The following is a 12,594-nucleotide window of genomic DNA, read 5'->3' on the forward strand; positions in this document are numbered from 1 at the left end:
ATTTAAAGATCGTATTGGAAAGGGAAAAGAATGAATCATATGAAAAATAAAAACTTCTGTTGAGAGCAAAACACATCATCTGGGTTTCTACAGGCAGAGTGAGTTTCATAAACTGATGAAGGCTGTGATGAAAATATCTGCCAAAAGGCCAGAGCCACCTTTTGTTTTTAAATGTTGTTACTTAGAAAAGAAACAAAAATAAACAGAAGCCATACATCCAATCTGAAATGGTGCTTAGGTGCATTTAACACCAATTTTATCTAGCAAAGAAACCGGTCACAGGTATTTATCAGATAATTTGTTCACTAGGTGAAGTGATGTTTTGTTGATCATTGTTGATGATGTGACTTAATCACTATTCTAAAACATGGTGAGTAAGGCCGAGTACTGGCACAGTCAGTTTTATGTATATTATCTTTTTATCTTATTTACAGATTGGGCTGGTCACAATTTTTCTTTAAAAAAAATGGAAAATTGGGTTTTAACAAAAAAAAACTTTATATAAAGTATCTGCACTGCATATGAAACTTTAAAGAAAGTTGCAGCAGAAACCTTTAAATAAACAGTTTCCTGTGAAAGTTGGACAATACAATAGACTTGTAAAGGACCAAATTATGCCTGTATATTTTTATCTATTGTGTAGTTCAGCATTTGCTTTGTATTATCTGTTCTAACAGCAAGAGAAAAAATAGGGAATCCTGGTAGCTGGGGAAAGATTGCCAGCTGGTTTTAGGCTAGGAATTGTGATATTAATATTTGTATGAGAATGCAATTATGTTAATTAAAATTTAAATGCAATTACTGGCACCTTGTGCTCTGTAAGTGTTCACACTCTACTACTTAGTGTAATTAAGGGCTGGTCCACACTAGCACTTTAAATCGAATTTAGCAGCGTTAAATCGAATTAAGCATGCACCCGTCCACACCAGGAAGCCATTTAATTCGACATAGAGGGTTCTTTAGTTCGAGTTCGGTACTCCACCTCGACAAGGGGAGTAGCGCTAAATTCGACATGGCTATGTCGAATTAGGCTAGGTGTGGATGCAAATCGATCTTAGTAGCTCCGGGAGCTATCCCAGAGTGCAACACTCTGCTGACGCTCTGGACGCCAGTCCGAGCTTGGATGCTCTGACCAGCCACACAGTCAATGCCCCTGGAAAATTTGAATTCCTTTTCCTGTCTGGACAGTTTAAATCCCATGTCCTGGTTGTTCATCGGGGCGAGCTCAGCAGCACCGGCAACGATGCAGAGTTCTCCACCAGAGGAGTCCAGGCAATCTCACACTACAAAGAGGTCCCCAGCATGGACTGACCGGAAAGTCTCAGATCTGATTGCTGTGTGGGGCGATGAGTCTGTGCTTTCGGAGCTGCGCTCCAGCAAACGGAATGCAAAGCCCTTCGAGAAGGTCTCCAAAGCCATGACAGACAGAGGATACAGCCGGGATACAACGCAGTGCCGCGTGAAAGTCAAGGAGCTGAGAGAAGACTACCAGAAACTCAGAGCGGCAAATGGACGCTCCGGAGCCCAGCCCCAGACATGCCGCTTCTACGAGACACTGCATGCCATTCTCGGTGGGTCTGCCACCACTGCCCCACCAGTGACCGTGGACTGAGAGGATGGGATACTGTCGACGGACTGTTCCTCGGAGATGTTCACGTACGGGAAAGTTTAAGAGGACAAGGCAGTCGACAGCGCTTACAACACAGATTTCCCTGACACCCAGGATCTCTTCATCACCGTCAATGAGATCCCCTACCAACACTCCCCACCCGTTACCACGGACCCTGATTCAGGAGAAGAATCAATCAGTAACTGCTTCAAACATGTTAACATTTATTTTTTAAATAAACTGGGAAAACAACTAGGCAAACATAAGGTCTATGTACAGGTGGATGGAACTGTCATCTTCCTCTGACATCTCCAGGAAGCTCTCCAGGAGGTAATCGCCAAGCCTCTGCATGAGGTTCCTGGGCAGGGCTTGCTTATTGGGTGCCCCGAGGAAGCACACTTTTCCACGCAACGCTCTCAGCTGGAACTCGGGGACCAGCGCCTTCACGAGCATGGCAGCATAGGCCCCAGGGTTGTGTTGGCTTTCCTCCAGCATGCGCGCTCTCTCTCTCCGTGACACTCTCCTCAGTGTGATGTCGCGTGCAGACTCCTGCATGTAATTAGAGTAATTTGTCTACCATTAGTAATGGTTGTGCTTAACTGTTCCTTTGCATAACAAGAAGCGTCACTGTACAGCCACATGTAGGAGGCTGCAGAGTGGGAGAATACAGGGATCTCTAACAGGGAACGGCCGCGAGGGGCTGCAACAGGGGCACCGATTCTGCTTTCATGTTTGCCTGCAGCAGGAGGACAGTGCTGTAGATGCAACTTAAAGCTGCAAAAAAAAACTAGGCTTACCATGCCTGGCCGCTCCATGGATTCTTCTGTCCTGCCCCGCTTCTCTGGTCTGCAGTGCAATACCACAGGCAATGAAAGCGAACCCAGAGAAATCGAACTTTCCCTGAGTGAGTGCTCATGAGAGAGGTGCTGTGCTTGCTCTTGTTCACACACACTGAGTAGACTTTGTTTCTTTTTTGACCAAAAATATCTCTCTATGGAATTCACTCACTTTTTCCCATCACACAGGTGCAACTGTATCCCTACCTGATCCAGGCACCTTGTCGATGTTCTGCAGCACCGCAGGAAGGAGGACGGAGCTCCCCTTCACTGCATCTGCGACCGCCGCCCCCCGCCGCAAAGTCCAATCCCACCATCACCCAAAATGACTAGAGGAAGGGGCACCAGGGGCCGTGAAAAATGTTAATGCACCACAGCAGAGTGCTAAAGTTACAAAACGCTCTCAGTACCTTACTTTTGAGAAGTCCTTCCCTTAATGTGCTGTTCATTATAAAAAGTTTTTATTTTTTGGTAATTTCTTTTCCCGTCAGGTTTCTTTGCAGAATACTTTCCGTGAAGGGGGGAGAATGGTTTGGGAATTGCATAGGACTTTCACCGTTAATAGTGGTACAGATATGGGGGCAAGATCAACAGCTGGTCACTCACAGAGTGCAGCCTCTAGTCACCCTGGTCAGTCTGTGGGGTGATTTTCAGGTTCTGCTCATAGGCGGAAGGTGCCCTGCGCCAGGTATACTTGCAGGTGCGTCTCTCCACCGGACATGCCTGGATCGTGCCCTGTCCCACGCGGGTCTCCCCCAGCCCCGTCAATTCCCTGCCTGGAGCAGGTACCAGCCCCCACCTGCCACCCCTCCCCCGGCGTGTCGTCTCACACACCCCCCCCCCGCCGCGCCGCGTCCCTGTCTCACAGTAGAGAGGCTACCCGCAGAAATGCTGTCTGCTGCCCCAGGGTCATTGAGCATGCCATCCACAAGTGGCAAGGCAGGTTGCCCTCACCCTGCCCTTCTATCGTAGCCCTGAGCCTCTACAATGCATCAAACCATCAGCCCCCAGCCCGCTACCCCCTACACCTCCTCCCCATTATCACACACCACTGACACCTTCCTACGCCCCCAACCCCCAGCCCAGAGCCTGCACCCAAACTCCGTCGCAAAGCCTGCACCCCTCACCCATTCCTGCACATGCACCTGTACCAGTCCTCACCACAGAGACCGCTGTAAGAGCAGGAGCCTATCAGTCCTATAGTCTAGAAGCGGTCTCTACATCACTGCACACCCAACCCAGCACAGTCACCGTCCCTGTGTCAACCCTTTCACGTGAAGTCAGTAGTCCAGAGAAGGTTGTTGCTGAACAATGCTCTATTAACTTTATTTGTACACGTGTGTTGGAAGGGGGCAAACGGGGTGAACGGGATATGAAACTGCAGAGGAGAGTCAACAGAAACTGGGTAAAGAAACAGGGGCAGGTTCCGCTTCTCTATACACAAAGTTAATAGTCACAGGTTACCCTGCTCGCTGAGGAACCTGGCTTTCAAAGCCTCCCGGATGCACAGCGCTTCCCACTGTGCTCTTCTAATCGCACGGGTGTCTGGCTGAGCATAATCAGCAGCCAGACGATGTGCCTCAAGCTCCCATCCCGCCATAAACGTCTCCCCCTTGCTCTCACACAGATTGTGGAGCACACAGCAAGCTGCAATGACAATGGGGATATTGTTTTCGCTGAGATCCGAGCGAGTCAGTAAGCTCCTCCATCTCCCCTTCAGACGTCCGAAAGCACACTCCACCACCATTCTGCACTTGCTCAGCCGGTAGTTGAAGAGCTCCTTGTCAGTGTCCAAGGCGCCTGTATAGGGCTTCATGAGCCAGGGCATTAGCGGGTAGGCTGGGTCCCCGAGGATCACTGTAGGCATCTGCACATCCCCAACATTTATTTTGTAGTCTGGGACGAAACTACCTTCCTGCAGGTGTCTAAACAGACCAGAGTTCTTGAACACACACGCGTCGTGAACCTTGCCCGGCCACCCGACGTTGATGTTGGTAAACTGTCCCCTATGGTCCACGAGTGCTTGCAGCACCATGGAAAAGTAGCCCTTGTGGTTTATATACTGGCTGGCCTGGTGGGCCGGTCCCAGGATAGGAATGTGAGTCCCATCTATAGCCCCACCGCAGTTTGGGAATCCCATTGCGGCGAAGCCATCTATGACAACCTGGACGTTTCCAAGGGTCACCACCTTCGAGAGCAGGAGATCAACGATTGCGTTGGCTACTTGCATCACAGCAAGCCCCACGGTAGATTTGCCCACGCCAAAGTGGTTCGCTACTGAGCGGTAGCTGTCTGGCGTTGCAAGTTTCCAGAGGGCTATGGCCACTCGCTTCTTCACAGTCAGGGCTGCTCGCATCCGGGTGTCCTTGCGCGTCAGAGCAGGGGACAGCAAGTCACACAGTTCAAGGAAAGTGCCCTTACGCATCCTGAAGTTTCGCAGCCACTGCGATTCATCCCAGACCTGTATCACTATGCGGTCCCACCAGTCCGTGCTTGTTTCCCGGGCCCAGAATTGACGTCCCATAGCATGAACATGACCCATTGCCACCATGATCTCCACGGCGCGGCGTACCGTGCTTTCTGAGAGGTCTGTGCCACTCCGAGACTTCATGTCCTCACCACGCTGCCGTTGCCTTCTCGACCGAGTTCTCAACATCTCACTGTGGAAGAGGTGTTCGATAAGGTGCGAGGAGTTGACAACGGCCATAAGTGCAGCGATGATCGCAGCGGGCTCCATGGTCACAGTGGAGTGCTGTGGCGTCCGCGCTGTCACTTATAACAGGAAAAGTGCGCGAACTGATTTCCCGCCGGCGGGAGTGACGGTTGAATGATGACAGTTACCCAAAACCACCCTCGACACAGTTTCCCCCCCCCCCCCAGCATCCATTGGTGGGAAATCCCAGCATTCCAATGGGCGGCGGGGAGTGCGGGAACTGTGGGATAGCTTCCCACAGTGCACCGCTTCAAAAGTCGACGCTTCGCCCGTTACTGTGGACTCACACAGTCGAATTACTGTATTTATTGTGGATACACAACTTCGACTACATTAGGTCGATTCCAGAAATTCGAATTAAGATGAATCGAAATAGTCTTGTAGTGTAGACGTACCCTTAGAAGATACTAAATACCAAATGCTGCAGCTACAAACTGCTTCTCAAATTCTTCATAAGTCTTCTACTGCTAAGTTCTGTCTGATTAATATCTCCAGCCCCACAACAACCCATACCCACTACCTCTTGTACCATAGTTAGTGATCAGTGGAGGCTGAGGGAGCATTTCAGGGGTCTAGAGAATCCAGAAAAAAGTGGATTCATAACATTCCTACCAGAACCATTAGTTAGCCTGTTCTGTAAGATCAGTCATGAAAATATTGCCTTCAGGTGCAATGTCTAGCTTTGTGGTGATATTCTTGCTAATCAGCAGGTAAATGAGTCCCAATAATGCCTGTATTCAGGAGCAATAACTTTCCAGCACATCTGTAAAAGAAACCACCCCCCAGTAACTTTTTTTGATGTATGGTCTCATACTTGAAGTAATTTCCATTCTCACAACTTTGACATTTAAGACTCAATGTAGCTTGGAATTTTCTTGCTTCACTAAGCAACATGACCTGATTGTCTGTAGCATAATACGATTCCATGAAGACTCATCACTACATTGACTTTAATCTCAACCTCTCTACTAAAGAAATTGTTCACTTTTGCATATAAAACAAGTCCAAAGGAGCATGCATAAATAACAATGTTTCCAGTATAAAGGAAGAAGAAGTCAATCCTAAAATAAAGCAAGCAGGCATTACTCATTTAAAACACCTCACCATTGTAACTGAAAAGCAGGCATAATAATGTGAATACTGATAGTTTGTTAACCATCATTTTGATTCTCCTATATTGTTTTGTAGTCTTATCATCTGAATCTTTTTACTGGCTTTCTTTACTTTGCTTTTTAAAAAATCTGTCCTGCAGCTATTCTATAACATGAATTATTTGTCTATCACGTACATATGCCATTAAAATTCCTGTTTAAAATGTTAATGTAAATCTAGCTATGTTATTTGCTCAATATATAGCATTGGACCTCCTTCGTATTATTGTACACATATGTATCTAGTCAAATATTTTGATAAAAATACTCTGTGCAATAGGCAATTTTCAAATATGTTTGGAATCCCTACAATATAATCTGACTACTTTTAATTTAAATAAATAAGAAATGTATTTGGAGTGAGATTTTAAATATCAAAATGCAGTCTAGAGTGATTTTTTTATATCCAAGATATAAACCCTCGCAACTAATAGATGAGTATCTGCCAACACAAACTTCACCTGTAACGATTTGAATAGCACTGATGTGTAGTAATTTTCAGCAATGTGGTTTTATTTGGGATTACAAAAATGTCCCTTAGGTGGTATCAGAAACAGGATGGTCTTTAAAATAAGAATATATAGAAATGTTTATAGCCTGGTATATAAAATTATTAATTTCAGCTCCAGTTCACCATTTGCTTAAACATAAACATGTTTAAACACTCCTTATTCAGAAAAGTACTGTAACACATGCTTAAATTCAATTGACTTCAAAGAGATTTTACCATGTGCTTCAGTGTTTTGCTGAATCAGAGCCATAAAGATATAAAGATAGAAACTACACAATACTGGGGGGAAAAAAAAGCAGAAAAAAATAAGTGTCCCTCAATACAAGGTTTGATTAAAGAGAATGTCTTTTATATGTGTATTTCATACAGGGATTAATAGATAAATAATTTAGACATTTTCTTACATACATGCCATAATTCCAGAATCCATTCTCCTCCCCCTAGTCTTTGGCAAGTGCTGACATGTCTCCATGTTATATTATTATTATTACATGGCAAATCCTTATAATCTGACATGTTGGAACTGTGATGGGACCGATGCTGTACACCATGGATCATTCAGAAGATTATTGAATATACTTCACTCTTGAGAACTATAGCCATCTGCCAAGTGTATCTGAATGATATTTGAGCCAATGAGATATGGAAGTCACAGAGAAGATTAAATATAAACCTTATAAAGATCTGATTTTGACAAAATATCTTTGTTTAGTATGGACATATTGCAGAAATATGTGTCAGAGATGTAATTTGTGTGACATCTGTCTCTGTACTAACATTCAGGAAGAGTAAGCGTCGTTTTGACAAGTAGATACCTATAAAAAGGTGATATTTCTCCAATATGGCAAGGTACAGAAGAAATTTCAGAAACAGGATAAAACAAAATATGGCTGCCACTAATTTTCATGCTTGTTCAGACTACTTTTTAAATCTAACACTTCTCACAAACAAACAAGAGTAGATAGAGTGGATAGAGTTTACCGAAGATAATATTACAAAATAGCTCTGATAGCTAGACAGAATCTATCATCTATTTATATTTGACTATTAATCTATTTGTTTTAGTTCTTTAGGTGAGATCCTCACCCCTGTTCCAGCCCCTTTACACCAAATAGAAGGGCTAGGGCAGCATGAAATGGCTCTAAAAGCCCTGCTCCAAGCTAGAGGAGGATTCCCCTGGCACAGGCACTGCAAAAAACAGCCTCAGATTTACATTCTAGGTCTCTGCGGCAAGCCCTAGTGTGCGGGAGGTGGTGCATTCAAGGCTGGGCAGGAGGGATATATCAGGGCAGGACTACATCATATAGTTCTGAAAAGTAGTAGTTTCAAGTAGCACGTTGGGCCATTGGGCAGTCCAAAGAGGCTGCCATAACTTAAACCTATCATCGGGGCTGCCTAAATTATACCCGGAACCTCTACAGCCCCTGAAGCAACCCAAGATAGTCACCTTTTCATGCTCTTAAAGCCACCATAGCATCTTTCCATCTGGGCTGTGAGTTCTCCTCTGTCTCTTTGTACATCTGTCCTGTAATTACAGGGTCTGATTGCAGCTCATGTAGACATACCTGAGCTAGCTTTAATCTAGTTAGCTGAAGTACCAAGGCCGTGAGGCAGTGACAGCATGTGCTTCTGGGTGGGCTGTACAAGCCCACCTGAAACCCTGCATGGGCCAGCCTGCACTAAAGCACATGCTCCTGCAGATTCATTGCTCCAGTACCCCAGATAGCTACATTAAAACTAGCTTGGTACTGCAGCATGGTGCAAAGTTCCTGGAGTGGGGACTGAAGAGGTAACCTCTTTTTTTTTTTATCCCAAATTAAAACTGGAGCACAATATAGTATTCTTCAGAAGAAATGTACAAACTGGATGAATCACAAGCCTCTGATTAGAAGTAACCCTTTATTAATTTCAAGGTTTAACGGAATTTTTTTTTCAAATTTGCCATAGCTGGTGAGGAATAAATTGACCTCAAGACTGGAATTCAAGTTCAGGCAGGGTACCCTTTCAGTTAAGACTTCTGATACTGCTATAGAAAGTATCAAGCTGGAATGGTAAATTGTATTATGAGTTCTTCATGGGACAGAAGGAAAAAAAGTGTATATACTACACTGGAAGAGGAATGCTCAATCAAGAAGGAAGCAGATGGCTAAAGCCATTTCTGAGTAAGTCAGTTAGATCAAATGCCTTCCTGTGGATGTGAGATAAGATGGGATTCTTCTGCATACTGTACCAGTTCAATAAGTACTAGACTTTTGTATCCAACATGGCTGAAGAAATATTTGCTTTCTACAGGAAACCTAACCTATTCCAACAGCCATCAAGTTTTAAACATAACACTTTATTTATAGCACATCCGTTGACTTTATAAAGGGGAGTGTGGGTGTTTTTAAAACAATCAACTATATAAAATAAATCCTGTAATTCATCCACTAGACACTAAAACGGACTCTCTGACCATGGGGATGTCACTTATCCTCTGGGGTTTTTTTCAGTCTACCACTGTGATCATACAATGTGATTGCATGTCATGAAGCCAAAACAGCACTGGCTCAAGCATGGGCTACCCACCCAAGCAATTACTCAGGGTTCCAGGCAGGCTTGCACAGCTCGCACTGAAGCCCATCAGTATCCCACAATTGTATTGTAGACATACCCCATGAAAAGGATAGCAAATACTGCACTTAGCTACACAATATGAGTGCAGTGAAGAATGGATTAATTAGTTAAAGTTTGTACACTGCTTTGAAGATATGAAGTTCTATATCAGTGCAAAGCTTTCTTATTACTAGACATACATTTTGTTGACATTTTAATAGCTCCACAGTCTTATTAAAATTGTAGACAAATAATGCTGTAGATAACAACCCAGAACTAGTAAAGTTATTTTGGATGAGAGATTTTTATTATTTATCCTTCTCCTAGCTGCTCTCAAGCACCAGTGGATAATGTATTTTTGACGATCTATAGCTTTACTGGGGTGGTAAATGCAGAAATACTACCTATTCTATATGTCTCTGTAGGTTTTTATACCACGCTTATCACAGTAGTATCTGAGCACCTTCCAACAGTGCATTAAGTAACATGACTAACATCTGTCACATGTTTGTTCTCTCATCCTCTCCCCAGGGGAAGAAGTGTGTGTAGTAGAATGTTTTTGTTGCTATGTTTATGTTAAAGAAGCCAAGAAGTGGGATCTGGGTGACATTTGTGATAGTATTTAGTTCCTGTGGGAATTCATTCCACAGTCTTAGGCTGTCCCCCAAGAAAGCTGTCTTCTGTACAGCAATATGCATATTAATCTACAACAATACCTAGCAGATTTCAGGGTCAATTGACTCAAGAAAACTTCAGTATATAATCTCATCTTCCTCAGGAAGTACTAAATATTCAGAATTCCAGGGAATTTAAAATAGATCAGTCTCAATGTGTTTATGAACAAAGGTTAGTTATTGTAATAAAAAAAAACTTCTGGTATATTTTTATCTAAAAGACCCATGTCAGAGCTCTTTGGCTACCCATAAAATGTATAACTTTGACTGTCCCTTGCTTATGAGGCAGGAAGGTTTGAGTGTCACATGCATGGCAAGATTTTTTCCTTACTGTTATCAGTCTGAGAAGCAGACTCATAGCTCCACCAAAACCGTACTATTTTTAATAGAATAACAATTTATTTAAATGCTGCTTACAACTCCAAAATATTGTCATGACATAAAATGCAAAATTATTGATGTCAAGGCTGAATCTCCACGCTGTCACATCGAGTGCAGAAGGTGGCGGCCCACAAAGATTCTAAAAATTAATACTGGCCACTCCAAGCTCGTATTAAACTCCCAAGGTTCCAGCTTTTTTCTGACCTTGGCTTGGTAAACGCTGCCACCATCCAAATGCAAAAAACCCCTTAGACCCAGGAAGGAGCACCTGGGTATTCCTCCCTATGGGGTACCCTCAAGCCCTTTAACTCCCCACCCCCTCCAGGGAAGAGCTGAGAAAGAAAACAAAGGAAATTAGCTGTTGACACCAGCTAATCAAACAGCATGTACACAAACCTCTTAGGACACCAAAATTCAATCCTGTTCTTAAAAAATTAAATTGTATTAAAACAAAATGGAAGAAAATACATCTGGAACTTAGGCTTTTGTTAGATTAAAAAAGAGCAATTCAAAAAAATTAAGCACCCAAAATAGCTTTCTTGTGGGCCAGCTTAAAGGTTACAGGCAAACAAAAGCATCTGGGGTTAGCACAGATGAGTCCACAAGACTTAAAAAATAAACAGAAATAAATAAAATAGTCTTCCTAAACTTTCCTAATTTATTTACATATTTGTGTTGTTAAAAGTAGTTCTAGATAGGATTTTCATATCTGGTTCAAACTTTACACAGCATTCCTGCTGCCCCGTCTCTTCAGCCCAGAAAGAACAACAGACAAAGGGAAAGAATCAGAGGGATAGCCATGTTAGTCTGGATCTGTAAAAAGCGACAAAGAGTTTATAAGGTGCCACAGGACTCTTTGTTGCTTTAGAAAAAGGGAAAGTTTCTTTTCCAATTTTAAAAAGTTCTAGCCTTCCTACTGGCTCGTTTGGTCAAGTGCCCACTTTTTTTTTTCTTTACCTGGAGGACTTTTTAACCCTTTCCAGGTAAAGCAAGTAGAGAACAGCTACCAAGAGGGATTTCACAGATAACTGGCTGGCTGGGGGTCCATCAAAGGGACCTACCCCCCCCCCACACACACACACACCCACACACTTTATTTATCACAATTGAGATGACTAATTCTAATGGAATCTGAAAAGCATTTCTGTAGAGCTTTGTCAGGTCCAGAGCCAATCACCCAAGGTTCTGAGCACCTCCTATGAGGCAAGGAGCCGTCTCAGCTCCAAAACTTGCTATGATTCATCCTGATTTTTGTCAAATTTCCCTTAAAAATGCCCTTCTTTTACTAAGAGTGTGATAGCTTGTAACAAGAGCAAGGATCTGCAGTCCAATACATGGCCTGCAAACCGCACCTTTTGATTATCAATCTCTCCTTACTGTCTGACAAACACAACTAGTGAAAATGAGCAAAACCAAACTGAAAAAAAATTTTGGTTTTTTTTCCCTTTCACTACCCCCACTCCGTGGCTGACTAGCATAGCAACAGTTTCACCCAGCAGAGATAATTAATTCCCAATGAATTGATGACATTCATTATCTCACAAGAAGTGCTCAGCACTTTCCCTGGTGCACTTACTACCATGTCTTCCCATATGATAAAGACAAGCTTTCTCATCAAATTATTGGTAGTACGTCTAGCAGAGGTGATCAGCTGGGCACCTCTTTGATGCCTATGAGATCTCAAAAAATATTAACATCTGAAAAATTGAGGGAAACACAGACAATGTTCTGTACATTTTACAAACTTTTACTCCAGTGTTTTCTTATCCATATCTGTAATTATGCCTAAGCATAGCCTTAAATACTTGTCAAATACTCTGTATTCTTCAGCAAAGTCTCTGTATTCTGCAGTCACGGAGCATATAAATGATACTAAAGAAAGTAAAATAATTTTTTTAAAAAATACATTTAAATACATAAAACTTGCTAAGAAAAAGTCTGATCACCTTTCATATTTGAGTATCTAAATTGATTACAAGCAGGCTAGAACTGCAAAATACTTTGAGACAATTTGTTGGAATTCTTAAATGAATTTGTTTCAGGCATTTCCTATTTGTTTTTCCTTTAAATGCATATTTAAATCCTCATGCAAGGAGAATTTTAAGAAAAAGAAAGTGTGTGAAA

This window comes from Mauremys mutica, chromosome 7 (assembly GCF_020497125.1).
Source record: "Mauremys mutica isolate MM-2020 ecotype Southern chromosome 7, ASM2049712v1, whole genome shotgun sequence".
In the NCBI taxonomy this organism is placed as follows: Eukaryota; Metazoa; Chordata; order Testudines; family Geoemydidae; genus Mauremys; species Mauremys mutica.